We start from the raw sequence: 20,051 nt of genomic DNA, 5'->3' as shown, positions 1-20,051 counted from the left end.
GCCCTCCACCAAGGTCATCACAATGGGTCACCAGGAATCACGGAGCCACGTCAACACATCCGGAGAATCACGGAATAAGGATCGAGCCACAATCCCAATGCGATACAGAATCACGCCAAGTATGGACTCTTACGTTAACAAGAGTCTGACCCCAAAAATAACTCTCTACTTCGCTTTACGCGAGAGAGCCTTCTAAGAGAAGAACTCCTACCATACTGGGACTCTCCCAATCGCCTCACCTCATTCTATAAATACTCAGGTATGGAGCTCTATTGCTCATCTCACTTTTTACTAGTTGTTACGCTGTTGCACTAGAGACCTGACTTGAGCGTCGGAGATTCCTAGGCCGGAGCCACACCGGCTCTCTTGCGCTCACTCGTCTTTTTGCAGGCTCATCCATGGGCGAACTGAACGACGGAGGTTTTCACACGCAACAGCTCTCTCTATCTCTCTCTCTCTCTCTCTCTCTCTCTCACACACACACACACACAAACACACACATATATCCTATATAGTCTATGTATTTCTTTGATTTCCTTCAAGGCTTCAATTATATGTGGCTCATTTATATATGGAAAAATCTTGTTATTAACAAGTTTGTGCAATGTCACATACAAAATTTTATCTAAGCTTATTACCAATCGACTCAAATCTTCGCTTAGTTCATTCATTTCACCTCTCCAGGCCGCCTTTATACCAGGTAGGCAAGTCAATGATAATATTATTATTGCTCAAAAAATTCTCTACTTTCTCAACCACACTCGTGGTAAATCGGGATTTATGGCAATCAAAATTGATATGTCTAAAGCATATGATAGGATTGAGTGGGACCTTATTTTATCAGTCTTCAAATTCCTTGGTTTCGGAGAAAAATGTGGCTTACTAGTCCGTGCTCTTATCTCTTCTACCTCTTTCACCATTAAGTTAGATGGAAGTCCCTTTGAATTTTTCCATGCTTCTAGAGGTTTGCGATAGGATTGCCCTCTTAGCCCATATCTTTTCCTAGTCATTATGGAAGTTCTTTCCCGTCTTCTTTTTGTTTATTACGAATTAAATATGTTTTGCATAGTGAAAATCTCTAGATATGCTCCTGAAGTCACTCATCTTCTCTTTGCTGATGACATTTTCATTTTTTGTCGAGCCACCTCTGATGACATTTTAACTATTAAGGCAATTTTGGATCTTTTTTCTGACCTCTTTGGACAAGAGATTAATTTGTCCAAAAGTTGCATCCATTTTAGTAAAAATGTCCCTACAGATCTCAGACATTCCCTTAGCTCTCTGGTGGGTATTAAAGAGATGCCCTCTGATGCTATTTGTTTGGGTACTAACTTATTTCATGGCAGATCAAAACATAGGGAGCTGGAGGGCGTGCTTGCTAGAATGCAAAGAAAGCTTACGGCCTAGAAATCTAATCTTTTAACCTATGTTGGACTTAGTGTCCTTATTAAATCGGTGCTCGCTTTGACTCCTGCGTTCTTAATGAACTGCTTTCGATTCCCTCTGACAATTTGCCGTAAAATTGATTCCTTATGTCCAAACTTTTGGCTGGGAAATTGTAGTGGCTCAAAGAGAAAGAAAGCCCTAATCTTTTGGAGCAGAATGTACACACCCAAAGTGTTTGGAGGCTTTGGATTCCATAAGGTAGAAAACCACAACAGAGCCCTCTTGCTAAAACTGGGTTGGAGATTGCTCACAGAACCTCACTCGTTGTGGGTTAGAGTGCTCAAAGCCAAATACTTTCATAAGCATTCGTTGTTTGATCGTGCAACAAGAAATAGGAAAGGCTCTTGCGTTTGGAATAGTATATCATATGTTATTCCAAATCTGGAAAAGTTGGTGATTAAGAAACTTGGTAATGGATCATCTACTTTCTTTTGGTTTGACAAATGGATTCCTAACCTGTCAGGTAGCCTTTCTGACCTACTTTCTTCCCCTATAACTTCCATTGATAAAACAAAACTTGTTAAGTGTTTTTTACAAGGTAATCATTGGAACTCTGACCTCCTTAATTCTATTATCCCTTCATCTATAACTTCCCTTATACAATCTATTAGTATTACTGATTCTGATGATAGGTGGTGGTGTATCAAAGCTAAAAATGGCATTTTAACCACCAAAGTGGCTGCTCTTGAATTTGATTTTCGTTGTACTAATGTTTCTGATATTGAATTTGCTTGGTGGAAGTTCTTTTGGAAGATTCAGATTCATCCTAAATTTAAATTCTTCATATGGCATTTGCTACATGCACGAATTCCCACCAAGGCTATTCTCTCGAAGTGGATCCAGATTGACTCCACATGCGCTCTTTGTGAAAATGGTGTTGAATCATCATGGCACCTTTTCCTTTCTTGTGATTGGGTCAAACACATCTAGGTGGGAGGTCCTTTGGGGCTAAAAACCGATTATTTGGCCTTGAGTGATCTGAAATCTACATGTCTGTTCTTTTTCCTCCAATTTAAGTCAAACAAACATCTTCTTTGTTGGTTTTTTAGTGTGTTTTTTATCACTTGTTACTTTATTTGGGCTGTTAGAAATAAGGCTGTGGCGCCTTTAGAGAGACCTAATCCTATGTGGGTTATGAACAACATTCAAAAGTGGATTTCTAATTTGAAAATATCCCCCCCCCCACTCTTTCATCCCTGGTTGTAATGGATAACTCTAATGATTTTTTAGTTTCTCCCTCCTCCTTCAAATTACCCGTGCTTAACTTTCCTGTTTTAATCTGTGCAGGATACTCTAGTACTAGACTAACTACAGCTGGATGGTCCTATTTCTTTTTGATAGATGGAGGCTAAAGTTTTTTGATACAGGAACTCTTCAAAATACGGATGAGTTAGCTGCTGTTCTTCTTGCTCTCCGGAAGGGTTGTGACCATGCTGCCTGCATTGGGTCGAAGATCAAAGAAGTTTGGGTTGATCACAAGTTGATTACAGATACTCTTCCATCTCCAACCAAATGCTCATGGCCGTGGTTTTTGTTCAAGGACTTTCTATATATTTCTAATCTTACTCAAAATGTAAAGTTCACCAGGTTTGGTGATAAGTTTTGCCTAACAATGGCTAGGAACATGGCTAGAAACAGTTGCTCAAGCAACCTAAACAATCCTGTAAGTTAGCTTCTATTTTTAATATATTTTATTTTACTCATCAAAAAAAAAAAAAAACAAGTTTGGTGAAAAAGAAGTTGTAATCTTACTGCATTTGGTAGACATTCTTGGAATGCGTTCTAGCTCAATTTCGCATCCTCGGATAATAAAAAATAGTTGTTTTAATCATCAAAGAATGCAAAATTGCCCTAGAATGCATACTGTTGCATGTGAAAACCTCCATCACCCGGTTCGCCCACGGATGAGCCTGCAAAAATCGAGTGAGTGCAAGAGAGCCGGTGTGGCTCCGCGAAGGACTCTCCAACGCTCAAGTCAGGTCTCTAGTGCAACAGTGTAACAACTTAGTAGAAGTGAGATGAGCGTTTGAACTCCTTACCTTAATATTTATAGGATGAGATGAGGCGATTGGAGGAGTCCTTGTATGATAAGAGTCCTCTATTAGTAGGGCTCTTCCATGCGGAGGGAGTGGAGAGTTATTTTCGGAGTCGGACTCCTAAAGAGGTAAGAGTCCTTGTGAGAATGTGACTTGATTCTATGGCGGGATCGCGACCCGATTCGTATCCCGCGATTGTCAGGGTGTGCGGAGGTGGCTCCGTGATTCCTGGGGAGTTGGTGTCACTACTTCTGGTGAGGCCTTGACCTCGGACAGCCGTGTCCTCAGGGCTCGGGCTCGTGCTCAGCATATGTGGTGTGGGAGTTGCTCCCAGATGTGTGTACGAGCTCGGCTGAGCCCAGCCCATGGCTGATTTGTACGGGCTCGGGTCAGGGCTCGGCAGGCCTGACGCTCGGCCACAGAGCCCGACCAAGTTGGAGACGGGGGAGATCGTCCTCTTAGTCGGTGTGGGCCGGTACAGCGCTGCGCACTGGATGCTCAGCTCAGTTCTCGACGGATTACCTGCTCGATCGTGGTGCTCGGCCAAGCAGGGGATTGAAGTGATGTCCCATCTCTGGGTGACCGGTTTGGCGCGGCCTTCATCAGTTCGGTTCAATCCTCGGGTTCGGTCTCAGCGCCTCCACATGGCAGCTTCTGCTTGGTTGGCGATTTTATGACACATCACATACCAAACACAGAGTAATTTTTACCCTTTTATATATGGAAAAATCAAGTCATTCATATGGAGAATGACAATTATTGAACATGATATGATCATAAGTCATTTTTAATTTATTTTAAAAATACTTTTTACTTCTAACTTAAATAATATTAGACAAGTCAACGATCAGTAGTAGGTTGCATTTGACACGTCACCTTTTGATTATTGTAATCTATGATCAGATGGATTAAAACTGAAAATTGGTGATCAATGTTGCATTTTTTGAGACAATATAGATTTCTCCTACAAAATTACAATTTGATATAAGGAAGCATTATAACAATGTGACTAAAGCTACACAAGGAATCATATGCCTTGCAAAGGTGATTAGCCATTGGGGCTTTCTTTTTTTTCTTGCAAAAGATGAACTTTGTACAGCCTATACGTTGGAGGGAAAATTACAGAATACCACTTGCACGTCAAAGCTTTATTCCTTACATATCCTTCACTACTTAGTAGTGTCGATCAGGATTGACCACAGAACTGGTGTGGTACCAACTCTTTCATCTGATTCCATACAATGTATTGGCAATGAAGTCGAAGCTAGAGTCTTATGTGTTGAGATGTTGAGAGTTATAGAGTTATAGTCTAACATTGATTTATTCAGATCCTTAGTATTGTCATATATTTGAGGAGCTCTCTCTACCTAATGAACAAAGGTTTTCAGTTGAACCGTCCAACATGATAGCAAAGCTTAGGTCCCCTTGTTATACTTTCTTAGTGGTCTATCCACGTGTAAAGTTAGGTATGACAAAGATATATACGAAGGAGGTGTTGAGATGTTGGGAGTTATAGAACACTCACATCAATTTTGTTCAGATCCTAATTGATGCCTTGAGATACTTTAGGAGCTTTCAACACCTAATGTCTTTAAGGGTTTTCAAATGATTAATATTGGAAAACAAAAGATAATTAAGGTGAAATAGACTCGTGAACGGTGGTGAACCAATTGATCATATGTCATTTTCGCTAAATAAATTATTATGTTTTTCTTATAGATTCCAAAAGGTATTAGAGTGTATGGGCTCTATAATATATACAACTCAAATTCCATCATACAAATAAAGACAAATGTGAGTGACAAAATTGTCTTTATCAGTACCAAGAGATACCCACCATCAACATCATCTAATGTTTCAGTCCAAGTCCATTGGTTTATGATAAGGGGAAAGTTTTCCTACACCAGATAAAAGAAAAGTACGCACATCTAGGATCATTATTACTCTTCTTCTATATGAAGTAAATACTGCCTCACTAGTATTCTGATGCCCATCACACGGAAGTAACACCCCATTAGTGAAGAAAATCCTCCTCCATCGTTTTATGTGACAAAAAAGGATTGGTGAGTTGAAGAAGGTGTTTTGTTGGAATTAAAAAGAAGGTAGGAGTGAGAAGGGATGGTGATTCATGAGTCATGATCAAGATTAATATTGAAGAGTTGGGTATTTGTCAATTTACACATATCGATAGGGACCAAAGAGCAGAAAGAAGGGAGGAACTGGGGAAGGGAAAGAGGACTTAGTTCTTACTTCTTACGGCTCTATTGGTATTTAAACGTGACTTGAAGAATGGGCAAAAGGACAGAAAAAGAAGGTTAGGGATAGAGAATCCCACACTCATTGATGAGTGATTGAGAAGAAAGGAAGTAGGGACCAAAGCCCCACCGCCCCACATGGTTACCTTAAAAGCCATCTTTTAATCAATTTCTTTTTAGTTCTTCGCCTTTGTTTTCTTTCTGGTGAGTCAAACTATTTTGATAAAAAAAAAGTATAAACTTGCTCCTCTTAGGTTCTTACCCACCGAAGGACAGGCTCTCTCCTTTTTCTTAAAAGAAGATGATTGAATGGTATATTGACCTCCCTTGTAGATGGATATCTCTTCATTGATTGATACCGGATTCAGGTAAGTTTGTTTGAAATCCTTCCTCATGTTGCAATTCTCTTTTTTGGGTTAAATAGGATAACCATGTATACAGCCTAAAGCTTCAGACGTACAAAGTCTTGAGAGCCAAAGAATGGAATGCAACCATTCTGTCCTACACATGATGGACAGCGTCTTCCTAGTTAGGGCATCTACTTCATAATTCACAGCCCTTTATACACAAAAAAGAAATGGATTGAAAAGATGATAAAAGTGATCTAATATCCAGTAGTACAACTATAATCTCCAATAGTAGTTTTGAGGGATCATTGATCAGTTTCAATGATCTCCTTGTTATCCGTTTCGACTTTTAGGCATGCATGTATAATAGTGTTAAACGGTTCAATTCTGGTTAATTGGCATCGGGGAAGCGAGATATTCACATGTGTTGCTACTCACAGGAGAACCGTTACTCACAAAGCAATGGGTAGCAATTGTCGCTAGTTTTGATTCAATTCAAGGTACGGAAGGTAGAAACCAGAATCGAACTGTTTAGTAAATGCTTCTTATATTATTTCAAAATCGAAACAATAAAAAGTATAAAACGGTTCCAATTAAAAGGTTTTTATAGGTTTCAGTTTTAGTTTTGTAGTTAATTCGAGTTAATAGTTCTAGGGCCAATTAGAAACAAACCTATTGTGAAGGCCAATAAGGATGTTTGATGTTGCTCAGCTTGAACAACGACATCTAGACCTAAATTGTGGCTTAAGAAATTTTTTTTAAAAAATAATAATAATAATTTAACTTAATTTATATGGTATAAATCAGTGACTAATCGATTTAGTATGTATAATTGGTTCAATAACATACCAGATCTAATAGGTTCAAAACCAATGATTTATCAATTTTAAATTAAACTAAATTGTTTCATAAACAGTTTCACTTTTTAAATCAAAGTCGAATCGATTAATAAATGATTTAACAGTTTCGATTTAAATGGTTCAATTCGATTTCTATAAATGCTTTCGATTAACAATTCAGATCCTTATGCATGTGCTCTTGGATGATCTGGGGAAAGAAAGTGGATTTTAGAAGCCCCAAAAGGATGAACATTCTCCCATGGGATGTAGAACCATATTAGGACCAAGTCTTTCCCTTCCTTAGAAAGTGGGAACTAACTCGGAATCAAGATTCTGATCTGGTCCAGCCGCCTGAACCCTAGATCATGGACCGGCTGCTCCAGATTGATTGGAATTGGGATCGGGCTTGGCCAATTCCAATCTGAATGGGTCGATTCGACCGAACCAATGGAAAATGATGTTTTTGGCGTCTTCTTCTCCAAAAGCTATAGGTGTGACTGTAAGGTGCATATTAGATTGCTTCTCCTTCAAACTCTGTTGAGTGGAAAGGAGCTGAGCATAAAGCCCTTGCTTAAGCTTCTGTAAGTAGCCGAAGCCATCAGAAGCAGGTTCTCCAATTCTCAAGCCCAGTTGATTGTATCCAGTAGCTACTCGGGCCTAATTAAACCCAAAATATTTTGTATGGACCAATAGCCCATAATACATCTTTTGGGATTTATGGGCCTAAATAAGGAAGCCCAATTTTGATTAATTGTTGGATCTCCACTCCCATCATAATATGTTGTCATTCCCAGCATGTCTTACTAATGATTGTGGGCATTACACCAAAACTAAATAGGACTATCGCTCCCCTACACTTAGTCTATATTTACTAAAACTCCCTTACCTTAAACTTGTTAACCGGTTGGTTCTTTTTTAGTTCGGTAAAAGTAACTTGTGAGCTACTCACTAAGAATGGATAAATAGATTAGCAAGTTACTAGATGAAAAGAAAAGGCTATCTAGGTATTTAAAAACATGAGGGGAGAAGGACATGTAAAAGTTTAAAAACAGGGGAGTATCACAAAAAGAAATTTAAGATAGTGGAGTTTTAGTCAATATAGGCTAAGTGGAGGGGAGAGAGAGTAATTGCCCCAACTAAATACAAAACTCTACTCTACATTGATCGCCACCTTCTTAATTGTGATGGTTTGTGTGAACTCAAATATACATTTCTCTAGATGCACATGAATTTTAATTTATAGTTCTGGATTTCATTTTGTTACTTTGAGTTGTGGTGTTTCATGGACGTTGCTGGTATCAAAAGCTAAAGGCATCATGCATGGTTTGTCCTAAGCCATGGAAGAAGGAAAAAATAATCCCATTAGAAAGTGTCCATAAGAGGACTGCTACCAAGATTAATTATGGACCGAAATAGCATAACCCAATTGGCCTGAATATGAATCAAACCGATTACATCGTTTTATAGCTGGTTTGGTATGAATCCAATTATAGACAGCTATCCCATAGACTGATTATAAATAGGTCCATGTATGGCCTATAAGAATCGATTAGTTGATGGGTGTTTTCATGGTGTAGAGTCTTAAAGTAAAGTGCGGTTCAGGTTCACGTACGAGAACCATCTCGTATACCTCTGAGCTGACGTGATGGAATTCATTTTGTAGACCCCACTTTGTGGATTCCATTAGATCGGCTCATGGGCGTACGAGATTATATAAGGCAAAAATGGTATTGCACAATATTAATAAAATAAAATTCAATGATATCATATGATAAGTATTCCTTGTCTTATTCAATTTACGTAGGACGATTAGAGTCACAATGTAACCATAACCATGACTGGTTATACAAAATAATGCCCATAACGTAACTGTTTTGCAAACCAAATTACCTAACAAAACGACATTTCACACTGCCCATGTTTATACAACTAAAATTCTAAACAAGGGCAAAAAGCTTAGATTCCTCCTCTATTTCCTCAGCTAGCTACCAATATCAAAATATATCGGATCTGTCCATTAAAGATCAAGAAGAGTGTCAATAAGTTAAAAGAGAAGGGCCTTTAGTGTCCGGAAATGTTGTTGCCTCCAAACTCCTGCTTATGCTTCTAGATTAAGTTTTCCTTCACCCGTTGTCACTAATGGTATTGTGACATTATGTTATACTTTGGGTTTATCATTAACTCCCACCCCTTACGGTTACCAAGAAAGATCGCTTTTGAGTTTTGCCATAGGAAATATTTGACAGGTGGCCCATTCCACTCTTGACTGAGGGTCATCCCCCTGCATGTGTAGCATATGGGTTTATTATTTTTTAGTAGTGCGTAATACATCACGTTAGGGTTGTCAACAAATCGAGCCTAGTTAGTTTCAGTGTGGTCTTATCTGTCTCCACTAATTTTAAGGTCTCACACTGTTATCGGCCGTTTAGATAATCATGTCTTGTAGGCTAGGGTATTGACACGTTTTTATTCGACCGGATGTTTAGCGATTTATAATCAGACTCATGGTAATCAGAATTAAATGGACTAATTGATGAATTACACCATACTCAACTTAAATGGGCTTAAACAGGTTAATCGGACTATAAACGCTATAACCCCCATTAATGGGGTCTATAGTCTTTGTCAGGCAATTGTCTAGTTACAACCAAACACCATTACCAACCCTTTCAATAATTGAGCTAAGCCTGACACCAGACTATTTACTAACCGATCAATCCAATATCAGGTTAAAATCCAATGTCGGGCTTTAACCGATCAAGCATACCAATGCAAGCTACTATTTAACACCCCTACACCGGATAGGGTGGTAGCGACTTGGGTGAGTCAATTAAAACACATGTTAGTTTAGGAACCCACATCGCTAGCTGATCCTTGCTAGTCGGGCTGAGATTTATCAACCCGATTGCCCAAGGCATCGCAACCATATAATTTTGTTCTTAAAACAGTTAAAACCCAAGTCCTCTTATCATTATCATGTAAGGAGAAAATTTTCTTTATTGATGGAAAAGGAAGACAGAAAAGTGGGCAAAAGGGTCCCAACCTCCTTTTTTTTTTTTTTTTTCTTCTCCCGATAACTAAGAAGGCAGGGTAAAGCAAGAAAAGAAATGATTCTAGTAGCTCTTTTTGTATTTTTTCTTTGGTAAAGATTCTAACTCTGTCAGAGTCGATCTATTTTACTTGTGTAAGAAGATTTTATGTAAATAATTTTCTTAATAAGTAGTTAGACCTGCTACATGGTTTGGTAGATGGGGATGAAAATTTTCTAGGTTGGTAGACACTGTGGTCTTCTATTCACATCTTAACTTTTAGACAAATCCAAATATTCCAAGAGTCAACAAGGAATTCAATAGGCTTAGACTATTAAAGGTGGGGAGAAAGAATATAATGGGATGCATTGGATATATATGGGAGGATATGACATTACATCGGAGTATGATTTGAGTTATTGGCATTGGTATCCATATTGGTCAGTAAAAAATGAGAGAGAGAGAGAGAAGAAGCGGGTGGGTGCTTTCATTTTTTACTATTTTAATGATAAAAAAAAAAAAAAAGAAAAGAATGATAGGTTAAATAGATTAGCAAGTTACTGGGTGAAAAGGAAGGACACTCTGAATATTTAAAAACAAGAGGATGGAAAGAGATGTAAAAGTTTAAAAGCAGGATAGTTTCAGAAAAGAAATTTAAGATACGATAGTTTTAATAAATATAAACTAAGTATAAGATAGTGATAGTAATTGCCTCCCACAAAAAATGGAAAAGAACCATGCCATCACAAGCCCTCACCTCTCTCTCTCTCTCTCTCTCTCTCTCTCTCTCCTTCCTGCAAGTCCCACGCCTGCCACAAAACATCACAACTGCAAAACTCCAAGCCATCGAAACTCCCTGCTATCACAAGCCCTCACCTTGCACTATCTCTCTCTCTACCCCCTCCGACCTCTTTGGCAGTCTGGCTTTTAGTCTCGAGAACATTCCAACCTCGCACAGAACAACCAAACAAAAACCAAATTTGTAAAGTAATGGTCGGATGAAGTTTCCTGTTATTTTACTTCCCTGTCTTTCACCCCACTAGCACGTGTGTCCCATCCTCGTAACAATTCCAACCCATATTGCCCGCCAAACAAACGTGGCCTATGTGATTTATCTAGGGTTTCTCAAAAGAAACAATAAATAAGATCCCGATCTGCTACTTCCGAGCTGCCCCTACTGCTGTGCGCCCTAGACACAGCAAGGTGGTAAAGACTGCCTTATCCCCGCTCGAACAGGGGTAAGGTGGTCTTTTCATCGCCTTGCTGTGCCTGGGGCAGCTCGGCAGTAGAGGACCCCAACGCCAATAAATAAGCATTCTAGAAATCCTGAATTCCACACAATTATAATTTTATCCTTATACATATAATTCACCCAAAATTAATATAATTAAACATATACAAAGTAATTACAAACCCAATAGTTACTGCGTGAACTCTACATAATATAAGACATAAACTCAACATTTGTAAAGCAAAACCAATAGGGAGAGGAAAAAATAGAAAGAAACGCAAGCAATGAAAAATAAGAAAGGATGACAGCTCTAGGCAAGTAAATATAAAACCCCCTCATCCCTCCTTCCTAAGAACCAAAGTTGGCAATGGTCTAAACCTGGATCGGATTAAATATGGATAATTTGATAAATCTCTTGCAAAGCATCTGGAGTCAATGCTAAACTGGCTTAAAGTTTCTCAATCTAGCCCAAATTTCATTTAATCTTTTTTGGCAACTAATAATTGCCATGTACTCCACCTGCCCTTAACCACCACCACCACATTTTCTTTCTTTGACTGCAAGGAACAAGACCAAATCCATCATTGTACAGCACCAACTGGGTCTGGTTCTGGACTCTGGATCAGTGTTATCCAGTGACCCAAAGGAGGGGAGGAAGATGTTGTGACTTGTGACTAGGGAATGCTGTGATGCGTGATGAAGTGAAGGTATTTCTGTCAATATGCATGTCTTCTTCAGTCAATAAACTCAATACCCACAAGTGGAAACACATGTTCTCTTCAGAGTTCAGACATTATTCTCAGGAAGGAAAATCTGATCACAAGATGGGTCCATATAGGAGGCCCATTTCCATCCCCATACTAATATCATCAGCCTATCCACATCGAACACGTCATCCAGGTCCATCACTCACCTTTCTTATTTTTCCAATTCCATTTTTGGCCGTTCTCAGTTCAAAGTTCTTTCTAAGTTCTAATCACTTCACAACTAAAAGTCTAAAACTGCACCATGGCCATCAGTGTCCACAGCCCCCCCCCCCCCCCGGATCTTTATCACCTCCAGTTTGCTGACCGGCCCAGTTCCCCAGTTCCTCTAACAAAGGGGGGCTGAAATGACCTCTCTACCCATGCCCAAACACCCTGCCCGGGTGGGGTCCACCATCCCCCTATTAGAGGAACTGGGGAACTGGGCCGGTCAGCAAACTAGAGGTGATAATTTCCCCCCCCCACCCCATAATCCCCACCAGTCCATACCCCACATTTGATGCCAAACATGGTTTTATCGGTATTGGTATTGATAGTTTGATACCATACGTATACTTAAAACAGTGGGATCAATTACAACCTACAACTACCAAGGATGGGGGGGATGGGGGGGGGGGGAGAGAGATCCTCTACAGTGCTCTAATCTAACAGTGCACTATAGTGCGGGCCTGAGAGCTCGACACGTGGAAGATGCAACATTCAACGGTGCCTAGCTCGAAAAGAAAGAAAAAAAAAACTGTCTTGCATTGAGCTCGCACCGTTGGATGAAACGTGCACCACCAAATGCCCACTCTGCGGAGGATTTTATCCCAACGGGGGAGGGGATTCCTTTATTTTTTGGCACAATATGCAAACCAGCAGAGTCTATCCCTTGTTCTCCTGGGGGCATACACTCTAACCGACAAGCCACCAGCCAACCGACCAAGCAATTGTTAGCATTATACTTGCTTTATGTGGGGTAAAGCAAGAGTTCTCCAACCAAATGGCATAGGGAATGTACCACTGAAGTGCGAAGAAATAGTTTCGAAATAATTTCAGAAGATAAAGGATAGCGAGATCTTTCATATGAGGTGGAGAGATAGATAGAAGCAAGTGTATCCTACCCGACGGCTTAGACAACCTTTCCCTTTTTAGAAATTTCCATTCCATTTGACACTACCTGCTTCTTGAGCTGAAACTGAGACTAGTGTTGATGCTTAAACAATACGTATTACGCAGAGGTTGCTTTCAGTGAGGTTCAATAATTCAATCAGTCCACCATCCACTTTGTGACAAAATTTCTCTAATTAGTCTTCTAGTAATCCTTTCAATCCCTTCCTAGTCTCTTCTCTCTTAACAAACCCTTCCTCACCCACTTCTCTTTAATTCTCTGTGGTCCTTCTTTCTTTTCATCTTCTCCCTTTTCTTCTTCTTCCTGCTACTTCACATGATCAAATGGCTAGAATGTTCACTCAAGTTGTTCTCCTTTTAGTCACCATAGTCATGAATTTCCCATCCCAGGCAATGGCTGAAACAACGATCTCCGATCAAGTAGGGAAGCAGAGGTCACTGGCGACCGAATGCCCATACCCTTGTCTCCCACCACCGATCTCTGTTCAGAATTGTCCGCCACCGCCACCGCCACCGCAGCCGTCAACTCCAACTCTGTCACCACCTCCGGGAGGATCATCAGGTTATTACTATCCACCACCACCACCATCATCTGCTTCGGTATATTACCCTCCACCAACTGGGTATTTCCCTTATTATCCTCCCCCTTACGTCAACCGCTATTCTCCTCCCCCTCCTGATCCAATCTTGCCTTACTTTCCGTTTTACTTCAAAAAAACTCCACCCTCATCGAATCTCTCCTCGGCATCTTCTCTCAAGGGGTCTCTGGCTGGATTGTTTCTGAACTTAATTTTGTTGGGTTCGTTTGGTTTCTTTAATTTGTTATAGTTTGATCATGCATATGAGGGTGATTTGGGGATTAGAAGCTGTAGAAGCAGGGGAGAGCAGAAATTAATTGGGATGACCTCTGTTCCATCTTGAATGAAATTTTGTAACAGTTTGGATTCATCATTCACTCACTTACTTTAAGGTGTACTTATCAAAAGAAAGAAATTCTCATTTGCGAGAACAAAAATAGTTTATTAATTACTATGATGATAATTGAGAGTGCTGCATTTCATCACAAAACGTCTGAGCCACTTGGAGATTTCGGCTGTGTTTGGTACGCATTCTCAATAAGATTGGTATGCATTATCTGTTAGATCATGGGTTTAGAATGCATTCTGAAATCTTATTATTCTCTATTTTTTCTTTTCAAAACGTATTGTTGACACAAAATCTATTGCAATAATGCATATCAAACACAACATTTTCGTTTCAAGAAAAGGTAGTCGAACGGGTATTTAAGTCACTTGCTCTATCTTTACCTTTTTTTCCCTGTGAAATGACCCAAACATTAGGCTTGTAAACGGATCGGATGCTTGGATACGGATAGGATGTAATCGGATTCGGATATTTCTTGGTCGAATTCGGATACCTCTAAACGGATTCGGATGCGGATCGAATTCAGATTTTCGACCATCCGTTTACATCTCTGCCTTGTATAACCCGATCCTTCCCCCCTAGTGGATACAATTCACTCTCAATCCATAGTTTTAGATCATGATTATCTTTTCCTCATATTCTAGAACCTGTTGAATCTTCAAAAACCCTCAAGATCATTATTTACTTAATTTTTTATAATTAAGTATTCGGATTCAGATTTTTATCGAAGTATTCGGATTTTTTTCTGGATATCTCTAAATGAATTCGGATGCCCTGAAATGGATACGAATGCGGATCGAATTCAGATTTTCGATTATCCATTTACAGCCCTACCAAACATCCCTGTTTTGGCTGGGCTAAATCCTCCAGCTCCCGGCCGCCATGGCCGAAGGAGGGCCAAATTGACAAGCTAGGTTGCGTGGTTGGTCTTTGCTAACCCACCTTGAATGAAGGAAAGTTTCTATAAAAATACCACTTGTCCTGTAAACTTGTGACTCATCAAAGGAGGAGAGAAGGTGACGTGGCAAATAGGAGGAGTCCTTTCTAAGTTTTAAGGTTAGCTCTTCTACTTGATCTACCACACCAAGGGTGACAAGAGGTTCTTCTTAGTTTGGTAGACCATAATCATATTTGATAGTTTGATAGATTGTAGGACAAAGTTTTCTTCCACGGAGGAACAATCACCGCACCATCCTAGGATTGACAAACTCTTACAGGGTTTTAGTATTTTCTAAAAAGAACCTTTGCGATACCCTCTCACGCCCATCCCACAGTCGTGGCTAATGGGTTATCATTCACCATAGGTGAATTGTAAGCAAATTTCTTTCCAATTATATTATTTGATAATTGGGAAAAAGAAAGCTGTCTCGCTGCGTGGCTCTATGTCCTAACACAAAAAAGATACCCTGTCTCATGAAATGAAAAATCCTATCCCTATTGTATACTTCCAAATGCAATTTCATTGGCCCTCGCATTGGTCTAGGAGCTACGCAGCTTGGCAACGACACCCCTTGCCCTATTTGATTTTTCTTTTGTGTAGAAATTTTGATTTACCCAAATCCTTAGGTCATTATCACTCCCTTGCTATTTAAAGGTCCAAAATAACTTCCCCTACTTTTTGGCATTCATTCCATCGCACTGATGGACTACAATGAAGGCCTCCTTCTCTATGGATGGAGGGAAACTTATTGTCTAAGAGAAGAGCATAATGCCATAAAACCAGTAATTAACTCATGATATCAAAATGTGACGCTAACATCCCACCTATTGGTCAAATCGAACCATCAATATATGGGGCCTGTAATTGTAATCAATCATGGGGAAGAGGTTTAACATTCGACTTAAGTAGAGATTAAAGAATCTTCCCCATGTGGATTAATAATGAGTTAGCAAAAATGATTTTAAAAAGATTGCAAGAACTTGAGCAAATAATGTCCAGCTTTTTAGATTGTTATATTGGAATCCACTTGATAGTCTCTTCTTGCATGTATATTGATGCTAATATCGATTTAATTACACCATAAAATTTCGGAATGATATGAAGTGGGGTTATTAGTCTTTTAAATCATCAATCCATGTAATTGGAAAAAAATTTAGTCGAGGCATAATGAATTTTTTTTCTTAAAAAATAAGAAGCACTTTCCAAACAATTTCTAAAAGATTAATAAAATTCTTGATTTTCAGCTTTCGGATTGAGTTTGGGGTTTACTAAAAGGGGAGTGGGGGTGGGGGAGCGAGGGAAGAAAATCTTAAAAGACAGCAAATTATAAGGAAACTCTTGAATCAAAACTTGGACAAGGTTTTTCTGGTCCATACTCCATAGGTCTAGAGATATTTTCTCTAGATTTAATTTTCCCTACACTAAGAGAAATATCTACAACATGTTGGATAGAGCTAGAAATTTTGTGTATGAGTGGACCTGAAGGTCCCCTCTTTACATATTGGCCAACTGGTAAAATTAGTTTTCCGATTTAAAGCAAAAATAAATAAAAAATCAATCAATAAAAATAATGACAAGGGAATGTGTTAACATATGGAAAGGTATATGGTTGAATACTTAGGTTTAAAATTTGACTTGTAATCAATCTAGAGTATTTTTTTAGATTTCTATACAGTCAAGATTACCATCGGAGGACATTTTCTGTTATTGGTAGACTAGAAAAACTTGTCGATCATTGTAAAAGGAAAATAAGTGACTTCTAGCTTGAGGAACAAGGATTCTAGTAAAAAATAAAAAGAATGAAACGAATAACAACATGGTTACTTGCCCAGTGTTATGAAAAGTCATAATAGAAGATTTGGCCCCTATCCTGTGAGTCCATGGAGTGGTCAGAGAGGCATCCAATGGTGCTGGGCTGCTAGGCACGTTGGGATTCGTATCGAGCCCCACGCAGGCACACATCCCCGTGCATCCAATAGCTCAGTGTCATTGAATGCCTCCCTGGGCATTGGGATCGTCGCAGAAGAGGATTCCAATCCCAGAATAGATGTCAAAATACATAGAGGAGTTTAGGAGAGATAAACAAAGTTTTTTTTTTTTTTAAACAAAAAGAAAAAAGCTTTTGTTTTTGGTTCACACCCCCTGGAAAATTGTCTCCTCCAGTTCCCCAGTGCCTCTACCCCACTCGGGCAGAGGTAGGGTGATCATTGCCTCCCCCCTCCTTGTTAGGGGCACTGGGGAATTAGACTAGGCAGGGTACCAGAGAAGATAAAGATTCCACCCCCACCCCCCCCCACAAAAAATAAAAGAAAAAAAAAAAACGATCATGACCCTTTGTCATGTTCATTGTAGCTTGCTTGTCACTCGGGGCAAGATGATTTGACATCCTTCACGAATCCAGATCGTCTACGGCCTACTGCCCGTAGCAGCCATAGTAGCGCACTAATGAGGTGCGGCGCAATGATCGCCTTACCCCTGTTTGGGCAAGGCGCTCGGACAGGGGTAAGGTGGTCATTGCACCACGCTTCATTAGTGCGCTGCTATGGCTGCTACAGGCAGGCAAGCCGAAGACGATCACGATCCTATCATTCACACCTTCCTAAGTTAAGGTTTACATGGGCTTTGGTTAAAAAGTTTTGATTCCACCCATCAAAATGGAATATGGACACATGTCCATTCCTATACTATTAACTATAAATCATTAGAATAGGAACTCCCCTATCAATCCCTATGTTTCTTTTGGTATAAGAAAGATGGGAGAATGTTCTCTGTACCGCAACGCAGGCTATGTCCAGGCACATGGGGAGCCTGTATAGGGGGCAAGGTGGCCATTGCACCCACCCCATATGCCTGGGTGCATCCAGTGTTGTGGCCCAGAGAACAACGCCCCAAGAAAGATACATTATATTTGACCCCTAATGAAGAAGGATACTAGACCTCTTACTACCTAGCCACTTGTAAGAGTACCAGTGTACCACCAATTTGCTAGCGGTTTATCTTCTCCCCTTTTTCTCCTCTCATCCCTCTCCATGTTCTCTGCTCCTCTCAGTGTAATTTTTGGTTTTTACATTTTGGCTTTGTAATTTGCATGTAATCTCCCAATTTTTTGTGGTCATCCCTTGATTACTCCATTGCTTTTTGTAATGTTACATACTTGGAACTATTTCTAAGAAGAATGGTAGTACGTATAAAATTTACCTTTTCGGCCACAAAGGGAGGATGCCTTGACCATATCATATTTTTGGATCCAAGTGGACGGCTCAACCCGTCAAAAGGGCAATCCATGTACAACCAGATTAAGGTAGGTAATCCATAAACAAACTCTAATCTAGTGTTTAGGAGGAAAATTACCACATCACTCGTGGACCTTTTCTTGTTTGAGTAATAAGTACATCTTAATTGTTTGCCATATAATTACACAATGGTTTTGCTAAGGTCATGAGAAACTTGATTGGCTAACTCTAATACAAACATATATTAGGCTTTCTTTTTGGATGTTACGAACTACGAAGGGGGATCAAGGGGAGGGGAAAGGGGATACAAGGGGGACACAAGGTTTGCAATTGAGGCTTGAAACTGAGACTTCAAGGGATCAAGATCGTCTCCAGGGAGCCCAGCGCCCAGGGTGCTGCCAGGGGGCAGCTAGCGATCAAGCTGTTCCGCACGCATCTCAATGCACACCTAGGGATGTGTGTGGCACAACCCAACGGCTGGCAGCACCCTGGGCGTGCTGGGCTCCCTAAAGACGAGCTAAATTCGACTTTAGGGGACCTAAGTGCCTACCACACTAGCCCATTACAGCTGGGTGTGCAGCTGTCCACAGCTGATTTGCATCTCGATGTATATGTAGTACTGAATTCATGACACTCAGATTTTCCTTGTTACAAAATTTTGTATTAGAGCATGTTTTAGTATTAGCCATGCAATGTACGTATCACTTCTAATATAACCTTCGTGATTGCGAGTGTAACAAAATTGAGTTCGATTCCTCAGCACGTACCAACAGGTGAACGTACATGTGATAGCCAACCACCTATCATATTTTTACCATTTACAAGGGGATGAGGGATTTTTATGGAAACAAAATTAAAATGTGATTGACTCTGAGATGTACATTCACCTGTTGGTACGTGCAGATGATCCGTTCTCACAAAATTCAAGTGCTAATTAAACAACTATCTTGATTTTAAGAAATCGGATCAGATTAACCGAATCAGCTGTTTTGGTCGATCCTGGTCTAGGCAATCCAGATCGGGTTTTTTGGGGCTTTTTTATCCATTCTTGTATAATCATGGCTGATTCAGCCCGATTATTCCCGATTAGGATTTTAAATCAAATTGGAATTGTGATCGTTCCCAATGCTGATTCCAATTACTCAAATTTTAGACTACTAATCTACCATGGCTACTTCTCTAACAAGTGAACCACATGATAACAATTGTCATATAATCATTGGCAAAAGTTTTCCCCTTCACCATGGATGAAATGACCTCATGATTGGATTCTTGGGGTTTCATTACACTCCCACCTCATGTCAAAAGATTTGAAATTATCCTTACCAGTGGTCATCCGACGGTACCAATGCCTATGTTGAAGGAATTCCCTCTTCACCATGAGTGAAGGGAAACTTAAATCTTAATAATTTGTCCAATAGTCGACCTCAATATCCTTTTTGTGTTTAGATTGACTTGATGGAGAAAATTAGTGTTAAAAAAAATACTCTACTAGACCAACAATCTCAATAACAACACATCTGGATTGAAAGTGTTCCACAGTTGAACTCAACCAGGGTCTTAGGAATTGGCATCGAATAGGCCCTATCGATATTGGCCAACACCGATATATGGCCCTACCGAGGATAAAATGGTCAAAATCCATATTCGTATCGGTATAGGGCAAAAATGTCCAATATGTATCGATATTGTTATCGATTTTGAAACTAGATACCTGATCCAATACTGTGAAAACTAAGGCCTAACTTGGTATGTGATACATCCAAGATTCACCGGACCAATCAGCGGCTGCCACGCGTCACAGAACGACCCGCTCCAGAACCAAGGAGAACCAACCGGGGGTCCCACCCGGGCGCGGCCTCACCCAGGCGGCCACACCCAGGCGCGGCCTGCACCC

General features: G+C 40.0%; 1 long non-coding RNA gene across 1 annotated transcript; it reads left to right on the top strand.

Annotated features, from left to right (window-relative positions):
* Window positions 1–14,016, top strand: LOC122649925. Its single transcript, XR_006331343.1, has 3 exons — window positions 1–13; window positions 4,925–4,926; window positions 13,620–14,016. It is a non-coding gene; the product is annotated as an uncharacterized LOC122649925 (long non-coding RNA).
* Window positions 14,017–20,051: the final 6,035 nt, after the last annotated feature.

The sequence above is a fragment of the Telopea speciosissima genome, chromosome 2 (genome assembly GCF_018873765.1).
Source record: "Telopea speciosissima isolate NSW1024214 ecotype Mountain lineage chromosome 2, Tspe_v1, whole genome shotgun sequence".
Lineage (NCBI taxonomy): Eukaryota > Viridiplantae > Streptophyta > Magnoliopsida > Proteales > Proteaceae > Telopea > Telopea speciosissima.
This window is presented reverse-complemented; position numbering and strand designations above follow the sequence as displayed.